At 39.2% G+C, this 19,528-nt stretch overlaps 1 protein-coding gene across 6 annotated transcripts in view; it reads right to left on the minus strand.

Annotated features, from left to right (window-relative positions):
* The window catches only part of RAVER2 (ribonucleoprotein, PTB binding 2), a 125,549-nt gene that overhangs the window by 71,197 nt on the left and 34,824 nt on the right, over nt 1–19,528 (minus strand). The gene's annotated exons all lie outside the window — the stretch shown is intronic.

The raw sequence follows: 19,528 nt of genomic DNA on the forward strand, positions 1-19,528 counted from the left end.
AAAATCCAGTAACTTGCTGAGTGAAGATTCACCAGTCTGGCACCCTTAACCCCTATATCATACTACCATATATTCCTTCCAGAATTAACTAAAAATAGTATACTACCACTAATAGTTACAAACACAGTATCATTAGTGCCCTAATATGTGATCACATGGAAATGGAAAATAAATAAGTGGACAGTTACAAGTTGAGACATATTTTCCCCTTTAACACAATGCAAGGGGGAAAAGAATGATATAATAGACAAAGTATAAAAACATAATGCTGGGTGGAAAAAAGATAATCACCTATGAAGAGAAATTAGAGAAAGGTAAAGTTGATAATTTAGTATTCTCTATGAGTAAGTCAATATTAGATACGTTTTAAAACATATATACTATTAATTTCATAAAATAGGGTTTGATGAATTATACAGAAATATGATTAATATACAGATTAGTTTACCTCTTACTATGGTAGTTTTTTATCTTGTAAGCTTTAGTGTTTCCTTGGACTTAAAGCGTATGGTGTACTCATTAAGAAGATATAACTCTCTCAATAGCATAGCATATACATCTTGCCAATCGGCTAATTTAATCCTTAATATAGAAGGTGGCACAGTTTTGTCTGAAGGGATCCAGTGTATGCTTTTAGCGGTACAGACTCTAATCTCTCATTTCACTAGTTATCAGCTGTCAAATGCCAGATAAAGAAAACATGACACTGCTCTTCACATTATCAAGTATCTGTAAACAAATGACATGTTATGTTACTCATTCAGCTGAGAGAATTACCAGAGAGAGATCTTATGTATGCAAAGATGCATTTTGCAACTTAAAAATTTTATTTCCAAAATACCTCTATTTCAAATTGTAGCTTTTCTATGCATTAGATGTGGGATACAGAATTTGCCAGCTAGGAAACCTTACAAACCTTTTTGCAAAGAAAAAACAAAACAATTGTTTTCCTCCATGTCCTGGTTGTTTTGACCCAGGCAAAAGTGGGTCACCCCTCAATTTGAGCCTCGGTAAGTTGGCCAAATTAAAAACTTAAAACCTGAAAGAGAGCCCTAACAACCATTTGCCAGAATTCTACTATGCTCCATCACACAGAACCCAAACAACTAAAATTCTCTCTCTCTATTCTAATTGAGTTTTATGACATTTCTATTAACTTACAAGTCAATTTTAAGGAATAAAATAGTACCTTCTGACCAGGAATATCAGTTACAAATTTCTTACAGTAAGATGAGTTCATCAAAACTGATAGTATTAGACAGTTTTAGCAACCTATTTCCAGACCATGTTCCTTATTACTCTCTGGAATTAAATGAAAAGTTTTGCACATATGAAATATTTCCTAGGGAGAGAATCAACAGCCGCAATGAAACCCAGCCTTAGTTTTAAGCCTGAATCACACTGTCTTCTAAGCCCTTTTCCCTTTTTTTTAAAAAATATTTTATTTATTTATTTGACAGAGAGATACACAGAGAGGGAACACAAGCAGGGGGAGTGGGAGAGGGAGAAGCAGGCCTCCCACGGAGCAGGGAGCCCGATGCGGGGCTTGATCCCAGGACTCTGGGATCATGACTTGAGCTGAAGGCAGACGCTTAACTGACTGAGCCACCCAGGCACCCCTAAGCCCTTATTAATTTCTTTTTCCTAAGAAAGGCTTTCACAGATTAAAGCACTCTACTTTCAAATTCCATTTTAGAAAAAAAATATTCTTGCTATTTGTCCTTTAAAATTTTAGGTGATTTGATAATATGAAAAGATTAATCTGTAACATATTAAGTTATGAGGCATAATAATGAAATAAGCACCTGGGAACTCACTACCAAACCTAAAGACTAGAACATCAGCAACACTGTTCCATTGACTTCTGCATTCCTTTGCTAGCCCATCCTGCCACTTTCCCCCATGTGTGGGCTGCACACATACAAATGATCATCTTTGTAAGAAAGTGCCAACTTGTTTGCTGGAATGGTTGTAGCAGCTTACGTATCCATCAAGAGTGTGAGAGTCCCACTGATACATAACCTTACAACGTTTGGTGTTACCAGATACTTAAGTTTTGTCAATTTAGTTGGTATAAAATTGTACCTCACTGTGATCTTAATTTGCATTCCCTTGAATGCAAATTAGTAAAGGTAGGGCATTGTGATGATTAGTTTTGTGTCAACTTGGCTATGGTATCCAGTTATTTAATTAAACATTAATCTAAGTGTCGCTGTGAAGGATTCTAGATGTGGTATCTACAATCAGTTTACTTTATGTAAAGGAGACAACCTTACATAACGTGGGTGGCCCTAATCCAATCAGCTGAAGGCCGTAAGAGCAAAAACTGAGAAAGTGAGGTTTCCTGGAGAAGAAATCCTGCCTCAAGATGGTAGCATCAACACATGCCTGACTTTCTAGCCTGCTGGTATACCTGACAGATTCTGGACTTACTAGGTCCCACAATCAATCAATAGCTCTATGTATATCTGTATATAATATAAATAGATGTTAATATAAATATTACATATAATCTCTTTCTTTGAAGAACTCTGATACAGGCATCTTTTCAGGTTTATTTGCCATTTATTTCCCTTTCTGGAAAACACTCATCTTGATGGCCATTTTTCTATTGTATTTGTCTTTTACTGATTTGTAGTTTTGTTTTGTTTTTTTTTAAGATTTTATTTATTTACTTGACAGCAAGAGAGAGAGCGAGAGAGGGAATACAAGCAGTGGGAGTGGGAGAGGGAGAAGCAGGCTTCCCATGGAGCAGGGAGCCCGATGCGGGGCTCGATCCCAGGACCCTGGGATCATGACCTGAGCCGAAGGCAGACGCTTAACGACTGAGCCACCCAGGCGCCCCTGATTTGTAGTTTTTTTAAAAATATATTCTGCATACTAATTCTTTGTTGGAAACTGTATTATAAATGTGTTCCCCTTCTATGTGTTCTGTCATTTTATTTGTGAGTTTTCCTGGTGAAGAGAAATTTGTCATTTTAATGAAGCCAAATTTATAATTCTTTCCTTTACCATTTGCATTTTGTGTGCCTTAAGAAATCCTTTCCTACCCAAATCATAAAGACATTTTGTGTTCCAACAGTTTTTAAATTTTCCTTCTACTAATCAGTTTTGGGTCAGTTAGCCATATTATGCTAGTTAACAATTTCCAGTACAATCTTCAATGGAAGTGATGCCAACATTGTTCCTAATCTCAGAGGTAAAGTTTTCACTATTTCACCACGGAATACAATTGCTTTGGTTTTTCTAGTAATCTTCAAATTTGAGGAAGTTCGTTTCTATTCCTGCTTGCTAGGAGTTTTTATTAGGAATGGGTGTTAAATTTTATCAAATCCTTTTTCTGCATCAATTGAGATGCCTTCAGTCCCATCTTCATGCCAGGGATCTCCAAATTCTTCCTTCCACCTTCAAACCTCTCTTCTAGGCTCCAGACCTACATGTGCTATTGCTTCTTGGAACTGCATTTGCATGTTCCACACCAGGTAATACCTTTTCTTCTTCCCTTTTTTTTTGCCCAATGCAGGGCCTATCATATAATATCTTTTGTGATATTAGCTGAGTAAATGTGATGTCAATTTTAACTTGGGTAAATTTTTAACAGCTTTCAATGAAACTGCTTTGTTGGGAAGTTCATTTGAATACAAACTTTTTGCCAGGGGAACATTCTAACTTTGCCTTAAAAAAAAAAAGATTAATAAACTACCAGCTTTTTTTTAATAGCAGAATAATAATTATTATTTACTGAGTGCTCACTTTATCCCAGGCACTTTATAGACGTTATCTCCAATCCTATTTAGCCCAAATTAGATGAATTTTATTATCCAAATTCTATTTATTTATTTATTTATTTGAATGGGAAATATTGGGAGGGGGAAGGACGGGAGGGAGACAGAATCTTAAGCAGGTTCCATGCCCAGCATGGAGCCCAATGCATGGCTCGATGTCACAACCCTGAGGTCATGATCTGAGCTGAAATCAGGAGTTGGATGCTTAACCAACTGAGCCACCCAGGTACCCCTATTATCCAGATTTTAAAGATGAGGACACTGAGGCCTAGGAATGTATAGTTACTTGCAGTATAGATAGTATGTGATGGATCTGGTATTCAAACCCAAGTTAACAGACTCCAGAGCAAACACAGTGAACTAGTATACTGTATTGTATCTTAAGTGTCAGCACTACAAAAATGAAGTCTATGAAATATTCATTGCCATCATCTTCCTAAAGCTTACTGCATCATCAGCCTCCTAACCTTGGAATGAGGATCAGGCCAAGAACAAGGTTTGAAAGGGAGAAATCAAACCAACACAGTTTTACTTTTTGATAGCTAGAAATCAGATTGTATAGCTCCCTTGTTTAAATATTTCAATGTATCCTCATTTCCCTTAAAATAAAATCTAAACTCCCTAACATGGCTTAGAAACTTTTAATCATCCTCACATGGCCTTTCTTTAGTGCTTGCATATTTAGGACAGGGAAGGGGAGGCACATGCAGACAGCAAGCTATCTGGTGTCTTCTTATGAGGGTACTTTTTTTTTTTAATTTAAATTCAATTAGCCAACTTATAGTACATCATTAGTTTCAGATGTAGTGTTCAATAATTTATCAGTTGGGTGTAACACTCAGTGCCTATCACATCACAAGCCCTCCTTAATGCCCATCACCCAATTACCCCAGCCCCTCACCCACCTCCCCTCCAGCAACCCTCAGTTTGTTTCCTATAGTTAAGGGTCTCTCATGGTTTTTCTCCCTCTCTGATGACTTCCCATTCTGTTATTCCTCCCTTCCCCTACAGTCCTCTGCCCTGTTTACATGAGTAGAACCATATGATAATTGTCTTTCTCTGACTTATTTCACTCAGCATAATACCCTCCAGTTCCATCCATGCCGATATAAATGGTAAGTATTCATCCTTTCTGATGGCTGAGTAATATTCCATTGTGTGTATGTATGTGTGTGTGTGTGTGTGTGTGTGTGTATATGTATATATACACACACATATATATACCACATCTTCTTTATCCATTCATCTATCGATGGACATCTCAGCTCTTTCCACAGCTTGGCTATTGTGGACATTGCTGCTATGAACACTGGGGTGCAGGTGCCCCTTCGGATCACTACATTTGTATCTTTCAATACATTAAAAGGATTATTCACCACGACCAAGTGGGATTTATTCCTAGGCTGCAAGGATGGTTCAACATTCACAAATCAATCAAAGTGATACATCACATTAATTAAAGAAAGGACAAGAACCATATGATCCTCTCAATAGATGGAGAAAAAGCATTTGAAAAAATATAGCATCCTTTTTTTTTTTTAGATTTTTTTAAAATTTTTTTTATTTATTTATTTGACAGAGAGAGAGACAGCGAGAGAGGGAACACAAGCAGCGGGAGTGGGAGAGGGAGAAGCAGGCTTCCTGCGGAGCAGGAAGCCCGATGTGGGGCTCGATCCCAGGACCCTGGGATCATGACCTGAGCCGAAGGCAGACGCTTAATGACTGAGCCACCCAGGTGCCCATAGCATCCTTTCTTGATTAAAACTCTCCAAAGTGTAGGGATAGAGGGAACATGCCTCAATATCATAAAAGTCATCTATGAAAAGCTCACAACGAATATCATTCTCAATGGGGAAAAACTGAGAGCTTTTCCCCTAAGGTCAGGAACACGACAGGGATGCCCACTCCCACCACTGCTGTTCAACATAGTACTAGAAGTCCTAGCCTCAGCAGTCAGACAACAAAAAGAAATAAAAGGCATTCAACTTGGCAAAGAAGAAGTCAAACTCCTACTCTTTGCAGATGACATGATACTTTATGTGGAAAACCCAAAAGACCCCACCCCAAAACTACTAGAACTCATACAGGAATTCAGCAATGTGTAAGGATATAAAATCAATACACAGAAATCAGTTGCATTTCTATACACTAACAATGAGACAGAAGAAAGAGAAATTAAGGAATCGATCCCATGTACAATTGCACCCAAACCGTAAGATACCTAGGAATAAACCTAACCAAAGAGGTAAAGGATCTGTGCTCCAAAAACTACAGAATGCTTATGAAGGATATTGAGGAAGACACAAAGAAATGGAAAAACATTCCATGCTCATGGATTGGCAGAACAAATATGAAAATGTCAATGCTACCTAGAGCAATCTACACATTCAATGCAATCCCTATCAAAATACCATCAACTTTTTTCAAAGAAATGTAACAAATAATCCTAAAATTTGTATGGAACCAGAAAAGACCCCAAATAGCCAGAGGAATGTTGAAAAAGAAAAGCAAAGCTGGTGGCATTACAAAGCTGTGATCCTCAAGACAGTGTGGTACTGGCACAAAAACAGACACATAGATCAATGGAACAGAATAGAGAACCCAGAAATGGACACTCAACTCTATGGTCAACTAATCTTTGAGGGTACTTCTACCAGATCAAGGCCCCACCCTTATGACCTTTTTTAACATTAATTACCTCCATAGGAGCCCCATCTCCAAATATGGCCACACTGAGGGTTAGGTCTTTAACATATGAATTTGGAGGAACACAAACATTCAGTCTATAACAGGTGCCTTCATGAAAAGGCTGATTCTAGGGCTGGAGCAGAGAAAGTGCAAAATAAGCCGCAACATTTTATGTTAAAAACAAATTGCTCAGCAAATGATGGGGATATGTCACAAAGACACCAGATCCTTCCATAAGTGTGTACTGGAATTAATGACTTGTTTCCATGGAATTGTGAATGGGAAAAGTGGTAACTTTACAGGAGTGATGGAGCAGACATCACCTTAGCAAATGATCAAGGTTAACATCACTAGTAGTAAGTCATGTTTCCCCTGAAATGATGTGATCAGAAGTGTACTTCACCTCTGTGGAATTCTTTTTTTTTTTTTTTTTTTTTAAGATTTTATTTATGTATTTGAGAGAGAGAGGGAGAGAGACACACAACGAGAGAGGGAACACAAGCAGGGGGAGTGGGAGAGGGAGAAGCAGGCTTCCCTCGGAGCAGGGAGCCCGATGCGGGGCTCGATCCCAGGACCCTGGGATCATGACCCGAGCTGAAGGCAGACACTTAACGATTGAGCCACCCAGGCACCCACCTTTGTGGAATTCTTACCAAAATTCCATAACCCTAATCTCTCACAAGAAAAACATCATACAAACCCAAATTGAGGGGCATTCTAAAAGATATCTGACCAAAACTGAAGGTCATATAAAACAAGGAAAGACTGTGGCACCTGGGTGGCTCAGTTGGTTAAGTGTCCGACTCTTGATTTTGGCTCAGGTCATGATCTCAGGGTCGTGAGGTCAAGCTTCAAGTCGGGCTCCACACTGAGCACAGAGTCTGCTTGTCCCTCTCCCCTCTGCTCCCTCCCCCGTGCTCGCGCACTGTCACTGTCTCTCTCTCTCTCTCGCTCTCATATAATAAATGAATGAATGAATGAATGAATGAATAAATAAAATCTTACAAAAAAGAACAACAAGAAAAGACTGAGAAACTGGTGCAGAAGAGAGACTAATGGGACATAACAACTGAGTGCCATGTGGCACCCTGAATTGGATCTTCGAACACAAAAAGGACGTGAGAAAACTAATGAAATCCAAATTCTGACGTTCAGTTAATAATAATGTACCAATGTTAATGTCTTAGTCCTGACTAACATACCTTGGGTATTCAAGACGTAACATGAATGGAAACTGGGTAAAGAATATATGGGAACTTTATGTGCTATCTTTGCAGTTTTTTCTTTAAATCTAAAATTGTTGCATAATAAAAGATTTCAAAAGAGGACGTAAGGGCCAGCTTGAAGGAGCTCCCACTGCCCAAGTCTAAAACAATTTAAGCATGAAAATAAGTAATCATATTAATGAAGTGTAACTCACTGAGCAACAAAGGAACCCATGAGCCTATTTCTAACATAACTTAGTAAATAAATTGAACACTTGAAAAGGAATAGAATATTTACACAGTCTTAATTAAAGTATGCCCCATTAAAATCATTATTAGTTACAAAGGGAAAAACTTTTCATGAAGAAGCCTGGCAGACACCACTTTAATAAAAAAAAAATCAAAATGATCAAAATTAACTTTATCAACAATGGGCCAAAATCTAAAACATGCACCACCCTGTTATATTCCTGCCAAGAATACTTAACTTGAATCGAATCACGGAGAAACATCAGACTACCCCAAATTAAAGGACATTCTACAATATAAAGGGCCTAGGGGAGGAGCAAGATGGTGGAAGAGTAGGAGACCTAAATTTCGTCTGGTCCCAGAAATTCAGCTAGACAGCTATCAAACCATTATGAACACCTACAAACTCAACAGGAGATTGAAGTAAACAATGGCAGTGACCACTTTGTGGAAGGTAGGACGTGCAGAGAAGTGAATCCAAGGCGATATTTGGGAAGATAGACCGTTGGGGAAGGGAGGCTCCGTCAGCCAGCTACTGGCAAGGGCTTGAGCAGCGGAGCACAAAACTGGAACTTTTAGAAGTCTGCTCCGCTGAGGGACATCGCTCCAGTGGCTAAGCAGGGGGTGGAACCCTCGCTGGGACAGTGTGGTCTCAGGACTCTCGGGGTCACAGAAAGCCCGGGGGTGCCTGAGTGCGGCAGAGCTCCCAGGTATGGGAGCGGGGAAGCCGGCCGCAGAGACGGAGCCGAGGAGCGGGCTCTCAGCTCAGGGTTGCCATAAACCATGATCCGCGGCACAGTCGGGCCACTGCTCCTCCAGCAGGGACCCAACAAGTGGCAGATCCGGGGAGACTACCCTTCCTCCCCTGGGAGGAGCAGCGTGGGAACACACTGCAGGAATTTGCTGGGTTTGGAGACTCCAAACGGGGTCGTGTGCCAGAGATAGAAATGCTCCGTCACAGGCCAGGTGAGCACAGAGTGTGGCCAGAGTGGGGGAGACAGGAGTGACTGACTGCTTTTCTCTGGGGGCTCAATGAGGAGTGGGGCCCCGAGTTCTCGGCTCCTCCAGGGTGGAGATTGGGAGGCCGCCATTTTCACTCTCATCCTCCAAAGCTGTACCGAAAGCTTGCAAGAAACAAAGGCTCCCGAGAGCAAACCCGAGCAGATTACTTAGCCCGCCCGGCAAGGGTGGGGCAATTCCGCCTCAGGCAAAGAAAGTTGAGAACCACAGCAACAGGTCCCTCTCCCAGAAGATCAGCAAGAACAGCCAGCCAAGACCAAGTTTACCGATCAATGAGAATGGCAGAACTCCAGCACTAGGGGAATAGAGCACATAGAATTCATGGCTTTTTTCCCATGATTCTTTAGTCTTTCAAAGTTAATTTCTAAATTTTTCTTTATTTTTTTCTTATTCTATTATTTTTAAAATTTTTCTTCTTTCCTTTTTCAACCATCTTATCAATTCCTTTTTAAAAATCTTTTTTAATTTCAATTTTTACAGTCATATTCTATCCCTTCATTGTATTTAACCTTATTTTGTGTGTGTGAGTGTGTGTATGTGTGTGTGTGTGTGTATGTGTTTTTCTTTCTTTAAAATTTTGGGATACAGTTTCTTCTAACAGACCAAAATATGCCCTAAATGTAGTGTATGGCTTTGTTCTAGTCTCCTGCCTGATCACATTCTCTTTTTTTTTTTTTTAAATTTTTCTTCTTTCTGTTTTCAACCAACTTATCTGATCAATTCCTTTTTTAAAATCTTTTTAAATTTTCATCTTTACAGTCATATTCCATCCCTTCATCGTATTTACCCTTATTTTTGTATATACATGTTTTTCTTTCTTTAAAATTTTGGGAGGCAGTTTCATCTAACAGACCAAAATACACCCAAAATCTAGTGTGTGGCTCTATTCTATTCACCAGCCTGATCATATTCTTTTTTTCTTTTCCCCCTGGTTTCGGGTCTGTTCTGATTTGTTTAGCGTATGTTTTTCTGGGGTCATTGTTACCCTTTTAGCATTTTGTTCTCTCGTTCATCTATTTTTCTCTGGACAAAATGACAAGATGGAAAAACCTCAAAAAAAAAAAAAAGAACAAGAGGCAGTAACCACTGCCAGGGAACTAATCAATACAGACATTAGTAAGATGTCGGAACTAGAGTTCAGAATGACGATTATAAAGATACTAGCTGGGCTTGAAAAAAACATAGAAGATACTAGAGAATCCCTTTCTGGAGAAATAAAGGAACTAAAATCTAACCAAGTCGAAATCAAAAAGGCTATTAATGAGGTGCAATAAAAAATGGAGGCTTTAACTGCTAGGATAAATGAGGCAGAAGAGAGAATTAGTGATATAGAAGACCAAATGATGGAAAATAAAGAAGCTGAGAAAAAGAGATAACTACTGGATCACAAGGGGAGAATTCGAGAGATAATGATACCATAAGACGGAACAGTATTAGAATAATCGGGATCCCAGAACAAGAAGAAAGAGAGAGAGGGGCAGAAGGTATATTGGAGTAAATTATAGCAGAGAACTTCCCTAATTTGGGGAAGGAAAGAGGCATTAAAATCCAGGAGGCACAGAGAACCCCCCTCAAAATCAATAAATATAGGCCAACATCCTGACATCTAATAGTAAAACTTACAAGTCTCAGAGACAAAGAGAAAATGTTGAAAGCAGCTCGGGACAAGAGGTCTGTAACCTACAACAGTAGAAACATTAGACTGGCAGCAGACCTATCCACAGAGACCTGGCAGGCCAGAAAGGACTGGCATGATATATTCAGGGCACTAAATGAGAAAAATATGCAGCCAAGAATACTATATCCAGCTTGGCTGTCATTGAAAATAGGAGGGATAAAAAAGCTTCCAGGACAAACAAATACTGAAAGAATTTGTGAACACCAAACCAGCCCTATAAGAAATATTTAAAGGGGTCCTCTAAGCAAAGAGAGAGCCTAAAAGTAACATAGAACAGAAAGGAACAGAAGCAATACAATGGCACTAAATTCATATCTTTCAATATTTATCTTGAATGTAAATGGGCTAAATGCCCCAATCAAAAGACACAGGTATCAGATTGGATTAAAAAAACAAGACCCATCGATATGCTTTCTGCAAGAGACTCATTTTAGACCCAAAGAAACCTCCAGATTGAAAGTGAGGGGGTGGAAAACCATTTACCATGCTAATGGACATCAAAAGAAAGCTGGGGTGGCAATCCTTATACCAGACAAATTAGATTTTAAACCAAAGACTATAATAAGAGATGAGGAAGGACACTATATCCTACTTAAAGGGTCTATCCAACAAGAAGATCTAACAATTGTAAATATCTATGCCCCTAACATGGGAGCAGCCAATTATATAAGCCAGTTAATAACAAAATCAAAGAAACACATCGACAATAATACAATAATAGTAGGGGACTTTAACACCTCCCTCACTGAAATGGACAGATCATCTAAGCAAAAGATCAACAAGGAAATAAAGACTTTAAATGACACACTGGACCAAATGGACTTCACAGAGGTATTCAGAACATTCCATCCCAAAGCAACAGAATAAACATTCTTTTCTAGTGCCCATGGAACATTCTCCAGAATAGATCACATCCTAGGTCATAAATCAGGTCTCAACCGCTACCAAAAGATTGGGATCATTCCCTGCATATTTTCGGACCACAATGCTTTGAAACTAGAACTCAGTCACAAGAGGAATGTTGGAAAGAACTCAAATACATGGAGGCTAAAGAGCATCCTACTAAAGAATGAACAGGTCAACCAGGAAATTAAAGAAGAATTTAAAAAATTTCATGGAAACAAATGAAAATGAAAACACAACTGTTCAAAATCTGTGGGATGCAGCAAAGGCAGTCCTAAGAGGAAAGTATATAGCAATACAAGCCTTTCTCAAGAAACAAGAAAGGTCTCAAGTACACAACCTAACCCTACACCTAAAGGAGCTGGACAAAGAACAGCAAAGAAAGCCTAAACCCAGCAGGAGAAGAGAAATAATAAAGATCAGAGCAGAAATCAATGAAATAGAAACCAAAAGAATAGTAGAACAGATCAACGAAACTAGGAGCTGGTTCTTTGAAAGAATTAATAAGATTGATAAACCCTGGCCAGACTTATCAAAAAGAAAAGAGAAAGGACCCAAATAAATAAAATCATGAATGAAAGAGGAGAGATCACAACCAACACCAAGGGAATACAAACAATTATAAGAACATATTATGAGCAACTATACGCCAGTAAATTAGACAACCTTGAAGAAATGGATGCATTCCCAGAGATGTATAAACTACCCAAACTGAAGCAGGAAGAAATAGAAAACCTGAACAGACCCATGACCAACCAGTAAGGAAATTGAAGCAGTAATCAAAAATCTCCCAACAAACAAGAACCCAGGGCCAGATGGCTTCCCAGGGGGAATTCTACCAAACATTTAAAGAAGAATTAGTACTTATTCTTCTGAAACTGTTCCAAACAATAGAAATGGAAGGAAAACTTCTGAATTCATTTTATGAGGACAGCATTACCTTGATCCCAAAACCAAACAAAGACCCCATCAAAAAGGAGAATTACAGACCAATACCCCTGATGAACATGGATGCAAAAATTCTCACCAAAATACTAGCCAATAGGATCCAACAGTACATTAAAAGGATTATTCACCACGACCATGTGGGATTTATTCCTGGGCTGCAAGGTTCGTTCAACATCCGCAAATCAATCAACGTGATACAATACATTAATAAAAGAACAAGAACCATATGATCCTCTCAATAGATGCAGAAAAAGCATTTGACAAAGTACAGCATCCTTTCTTGATTAAAACTCTTCACAGTGTAGGGATAGAGGGTACATACCTCAATATCATAAAAGCCATCTATGAAAAACCCACAGCGAATATAATTTGCAATGGGGAATAATTGAGAGCTTTTCGCCTAAGGTCAGGAACATGGCAGGGATGTCCACTATCACCACTGCTATTCAACATAATACTAGAAGTCCTAGCCTCAGCAATCAGACAACCAAAAGAAATAAAAAGCATTCAAATCAGCAAAGAAGAAGTGAAACTCTCACTCTTTGCAGATGATATGATACTTTATGTGGAAAACCCAAAAGACTCCACCCCAAAACGGCTAGAACTCATACAGGAATTCAGTAAAGTGGCAGGATATAAAATCAATGCACAGAAATCAGTGGCATTTCTATACACCAACAACGAGACAGAAGAAAGAGAAATTAAGGAGTCAATCCCATTTACAATTGCACCCAAAACCATAAGATACCTAGGCATAAATCTACCCAAAGAGGCAAAGAATCTGTACTCAGAAAACTATAGAATACTCATGAAAGAAATTGAGGAAGACACAAAGAAATGGAAAAACATTCCATGCTTGGATTGGCAGAACAAATATTGTGAAAATGTCAATGCTACCTAGAGCAATCTACACATTTAAAGCAATCCCTATCAAAATACCATCAACTTTTTTCAAAGAAATGGAACAAATAATCCTAAAATTTGTATGGAACCAGAAAAGACCCCGAATAGCTAGAGGAATGTTGAAAAAGGAAAGCAAAGCTGGTGGCATCACAATTCCGGACTTCAAGCTCTATTACAAAGCTGTCATCATTAAGACAGTATGGTACTGGCACAAAAACAAGCACATAGATCAATGGAACAGAATAGAGAGCCCAGAAATGGACCCTCAACTCTATGGTCAATAATCTTCAACAACGCAGGAAAGTATGTCCAATGGAAAAAAGTCTCTTGAACAAATGGTGTTGGGAAAATTGGACATCCACATGCAGAAGAATGAAACTGGACCATTTCCTTACACCACACACAAAAATAGACTCAAAATGGATGAAACACTTAAATGTGAGACAGGAATCCATCAAAATCCTTGAGGAGAACACAGGCAGCAACCTCTTCGACCTCAGCGGCAGCAACTTCTTCCTAGACACATCGTCCAAGGCAAGGGAAGCAAAAGCAAAAATGAACTATTGGGACTTCATCAAGATAAAAAGTTTTTGCACAGCAAAGGAAACAGTCAACAAAACCAAAGACAACCGAAGGAATGGGAGAAGATATTTGACATATCAGATAAAGGGCTAGTATCCAAAATCTATAAAGAACTTATCAAACTCAACACCCAGAGAACATATAATCCAATCAAGAAATGGGCAGAAGACATGAACAGACATTTCTGCAAAGAAGACATCCAAACGGCCAACAGACACATGAAAAAGTGCTCAATAGCACTTGGCATCAGGGAAATCCAAATCAAAACCTCAATGAGATACCACCTCACACCAGTCAGAATGGCTAAAATTAACAAGTCAGGAAACGACAGATGTTGGCGAGGATGCGGAGAAAGGAGAACCCTCCTACACTGTTGGTGGGAATGCAAGCTGGTGCACCCACTCTGGAGGACAGTGTGGAGGTTCCTCAAAAAGTTGAAAATAGAGCTACCCTATGACCCAGCAATTGCACTACTGGATATTTACCCCAAAGATACAAAAGTAGGGATCCAAAGGGGCACATGCACCCCAATGTTTATAGCAGCAATGTCCACAATAGCCAAACTGTGGAAAGAGCCAAGATGTCCATCAACAGATGAATAGATAAAGAAGATGTGGTATATATACACAATGGAACATTATGCAGCCATCAAAACAAAACAAAACAAAAAACAAAAAAACAAAAAAAACCCCACGAAATCTTGCCATTTGCAACAACGTGGATGGAACTAGAGGGTATTATGCTAGGCGTAATAAGTTGATCAGAGAAAGACAAGTATTGTATGATCTCACTGATAAGAGGAATTTGAGAAACAAGGCAGAGGATCATAGGGGAAGAGAGGGAAAAATGGAACAAGACGAAACCAGAGAGGGAGACAAACCATAAGAGACTCTTAATCTCAGGAAACAAACTGAGGGTTGCTGGAGTGGAGGGGGGTGGGAGGGATGGGGTGGCTGGGTGATGGACATTGGGGAGGGTATGTGCTATGGTGAGCACTGGGAATTGTGTAAGACTGATGAATCACAGACCTGTACCCCTGAAACAAATAATACATTATATGTTAATAAAAAACAAACAAACAAAAACCCAAAATAACTGGCCTATCATCCTCAAAGGGGTCAAGGTCATAAAAGTCAAGCCAAGACTGATGACTTATTCCAGACTAAAGAATATTAAAAAGACACAACTAAATGCAATACATAATTCTGAACTGGATCTTTTCACTATGAAAGACATTCATGGGACAACTAGCAAAACTTAAATGTGATACAAGGATTAGGTGGCAGTTATTCTGACTTTGATGGTAGTGATGTGGCTATGCTAGACAATGTCCAATTTTGTACAATAAAGTACTTAGGGTGGTAAAGTGGCATGTCAGTATTCACTCTCGAACAGTTCAGAGGGGGAAAAAGTTCTTTGTATTGTACTTTTCTGTAAGTTTGAGATTATCTCAAAATTTAAAACTTCACACATTCACATGTTCTTGTTTACTGCCATTACCTTTACTCTAGATCAGGCTATAAAAAGTGCACAGGGTTGAAAGTCAGAGTCATGGAGACTAGTCTGGAATCAAAAGCAAGCAGTTAAACTTGTGGGTAATAGAAAATACAGGAAAATAAAAAGTCCAGGAAATAAAAGCAAGCTGGGAGCTAAGAGCAGATAATCACAGTAGTGGGTTGAGGGGGAAAGATATAAAACCCAATTGGCTGGGGCAAAAAGGGTCTGATGGGGTAGGGCAAGGTAGTAGGATGAGAGGCAAAGTTTACACACACAAATACAGGCACAAACAAATTCAATGAAATTTAATGCTATTTTGGCATTCAGGTGGTAACAAACATTTAACAGAAAGCTTCAAACGCAAAGAAAATGTACAAGCATAGGGAAGTGAGGACTAAGTTCACACACCTAAAGATAATGATAGTAAATAAGCACAAAATTAAGCCTGAAATGCATAAAAAAATAAGTTTAGGGGCTCACAACCAGTTAAGGACTCAGAAATCTAACAAAAGAGAGAAACTTGTTTCTTATCAATAAATACTTATTGTGAAGAACACTGAACAGCACATCAGTCTTCCCACGTTTTAAAGAGAAACATTCTTTAAAGAGAAACCATCTTTGGCGTTTAATAAACATTAGGGGGAAAATAATACACTGCAATCCCTTGTAAACCTCTGTGCCAGGCACAGTGCCTATAAATGTCAATTGGTACTGCTGGGTGACCAGGGAACAATGAGCTTTTACATCAAACAGTTGACTTTTTTTAAGAAAGAAAATTAAGGAGCCTGATTTATATTCTTGCCCAGGTGAAGGAACCCCCCACCCTTGCATAAATATGGCTCCCAACAGTTTCTGATGAAAACTCTTCAAGAAGCACCTCTGGATCTGCTCAAGTGATCTCTACTCAGGTGAAGTCCCACAAACATGATCAAATTATATTCACCTGGAAGCGCTTCTCAACCTGGATCTGAATTCCCCAGTGACATCAGGCATAAGTTACAAGAGATCTATAATCCCTTGAAATTGCATGCAAATTGTTGTGTGTCTATGAATATTAGCACTTTCCTGGAGAGAGGGTTTATGGCTTCCAACCTACTCATAAGCCATAAACAGTTGACTGAATTATGATAACTGCGGTAACATCACTGCCAAAAAAGCCAGCACAATCTTACAATGCAAAATTTGTTCATTTTACAAATCAATCCTGAGGGCTTCAGTGTGTCAGACATATTAATAGAAATCTAACATTTTAGAACAAAGTAGGTGGGTAATCCCTTCTGTTTTAAATTTCCCTTGGAACAGGGTGTCAGGTTCTAGGTGAAATATTTGTGATACAAAGGTAAATATTACACAATCCCTGTCGTTTGAAACACATTACAATGTGTGCAAAGGGGAATTACAATTATAATACAGTGTAGGATAAGAATATGAGCTTTGGAATCAGACAGACATTAGTCTTTTCCAAACTCCACTGCTAATTAGTTGAATGACCTTGGGCAAACTTCTTGGCATTAATTTTGTATCTGTTTCCCTATCGATGAAATGGGAATGAGAAATTCTGATCTAACAGTCTTGAAATGAGGATTAAGTACAATGTAAACAAAATATAATATACAGTGTCTGGCAATAATAGGTACTCAATAAACAAAATGTGTTATTGTTGTTATAGATATCCAGAGGAAAGAGAAATTTGTTCTGGCAGAGGGATTATAGGAAGATCTCGATTAGACAACCATGCTCCTGTTTTAGGGGATACAATGACAAAGTGGCAATGGTGTGTTCCCAGGGGAAAACAAGACTGTGAGGAAATTTGGACTCATATCCTAAAAACTAGTGGTTTGAAGGAATTGAAGTTATAAGTTAAAAATCAATACCATAAATTCTCTGTATTATGGGAGGAGAGAAGTTGGATTTTAGGGAAATTAATTTTATATATTCAGTATAAATAAGGCATTTATAACAAAGCTGTCTGAAGATGGAGTAATTACCTTACCAAGCAGTGATGTCTTTGAAAGTAAAGGCGTTAAAAGTGCAAGAATTCATGTGTCAAGCACTCTAAAATTAGATTTACATAGTAAGCAGAAGAGTTAGATAAAATGTTTTCTACCATCCCTTCCAATACTGAGATTTTATGCTTTTTTTTCTTAATCAAAATTCTGTATTAGGATACTATTGGTTGGTAGTAACATGAGACCCAACTTGAAATCCATGAAATAAAAAGAACTTAGTGGCTTGTATAACTATGAAATCCAGAGGTAAGTTTCAGATATAGTTTGATCAGGGCTCCAGTCCAGCTTCTCTACTTTTTCCCCCTTTGGGTCAGTCCTCCATTGGATGTCTGCTCTGTCCTCAGACTGCCAGCTGAAATCAGGGCAATATGTCTCTGCACTCATATCCAGTGGGAGGAAAGAGAATCCCCTACCTTAACAAGCAAACAAAAGTCCTAAGCTTCTTATTATATTGGGTTGAAACAATCACTATGGCCAAGGGACTGTGACATACTGACTGGCTTAGAGCCAGGTTACTGCCCATACTTCAACCAATTCTAATGCCAAAAGGGAAGAACGCTGTTTGTTGTTTTATGTCACCCAAACAGATGGGGGTAATCTCTATCAAATCGACCCAAACCATGTAAGTTAGTAAATAACGAGAGAAGAGTAGAGCCTCAAAGAAAAATCTGGGTGCTATTAGGAAAGACAAGAGAAAGAAAGGAGACTGGGTAGGCGACAGAATCAGGTTCTCAACAAGAAACATATGGCATACTCAAAAACTAAATAATTGGAGAGATTTTTTTAAAGAGACTACCTACAAAGGCGTAAAAAAAGCCTACGGTTAGCAACAGTCCCCTATAACCCCTAAACCTAAGGAGGCAAGGACAATGATTACAACAGCCCTGAGATCGTAATTGCATGGAGAGTGCCATTGGAAAGAACCTTTGAAAGAGGAAAGAGCCAACTCAAGGTATCCCGGCAGAAAGGGAATGGGGTGAATAAATTCTCCAATCTGTCTCTCCGCCACCCTTTGATCTCCCACTGGTGGCTCTGGCCAAATGCAACCTAGAAACCAGAGGAGAGAGCCTTGTTAGTGCAATCCACAGTAAGATAAGCCTCCCAGGACACAGAGCAGGTAAGAAGGATGGAGACAGATCTGGAGGAACAAATGAAAGATACTCAGCACAGCAGCCAAGGACAATCCTCTGCAGATAAGTAAAAGCCAAAATATACAGACTAGTGTTCTGACTTTCCCACTTCTTACCCCTCTCAGTGCACAGAGTAAGGCAATTACCTCCCTAAGCCAACAAAATACAAACAGAGCCAAGGTTTCAGATAAGCATTTATAGAATATTTAAATTTATCGATAATTTTGTTTTCTTTATCTACATTTTAACATTCCTGGGGCACCTGGGTGGCTCAGTCGGTTAAGTGTCTGCCTTCAGTTCAGGTCATGATACCACAGGCCCAGGATCAAGCCCCACATCTGCTTCTCCCTCTGCCCCTCACCCTGCTCCAGCTCGCTCTCACTCCCCTCCCCCGACCTCTCGCTCTCTTGCTCTCAAATAAATAAAATCTTTTTTTTTTTTTAAAGATTTTATTTATTTATTTGACACAGAGAGAGAGACAGCGAGAGAGGGAACAGAAGCAGGGGGAGTGGGAGAGGGAGAAGCAGGCCTCCTGCAGAGCAGGGAGCCCAACGTGGGGCTCGATCCCAGGAACCTGGGATCATGACCCGAGCTGAAGGCAGACGCTTAACGACTGAGCCACCCAGGAGCCCCTAAATAAAATCTTTTAAAAAAATAACATTCCTTTACTTGCCTGTTTCAGCTAGGCTAAGTGGAGATCAGCATAAAACTTTCTGCCCACAAATAAGAAATGGGCTCTGGTAGCTCCTAAGGACAGCCGGCTCTAAGGTAGGGAAGGTAAATGCAAATAGTAGTAAGAGACAAAACTCAGGGGGTCAGAGGGATCCCTTTCAGCAACAGCCTTCCATCAGAGATGATTTATTGCTTCCCTGATGTTCAGAATCTTGTTTATTTAAAGAACAATTGCCTTAAATACAGCTTTTTCTTGCGT

The sequence above is a fragment of the Phoca vitulina genome, unplaced genomic scaffold (genome assembly GCF_004348235.1).
Source record: "Phoca vitulina isolate PV1807 unplaced genomic scaffold, GSC_HSeal_1.0 scaffold2, whole genome shotgun sequence".
In the NCBI taxonomy this organism is placed as follows: domain Eukaryota; kingdom Metazoa; phylum Chordata; class Mammalia; order Carnivora; family Phocidae; genus Phoca; species Phoca vitulina.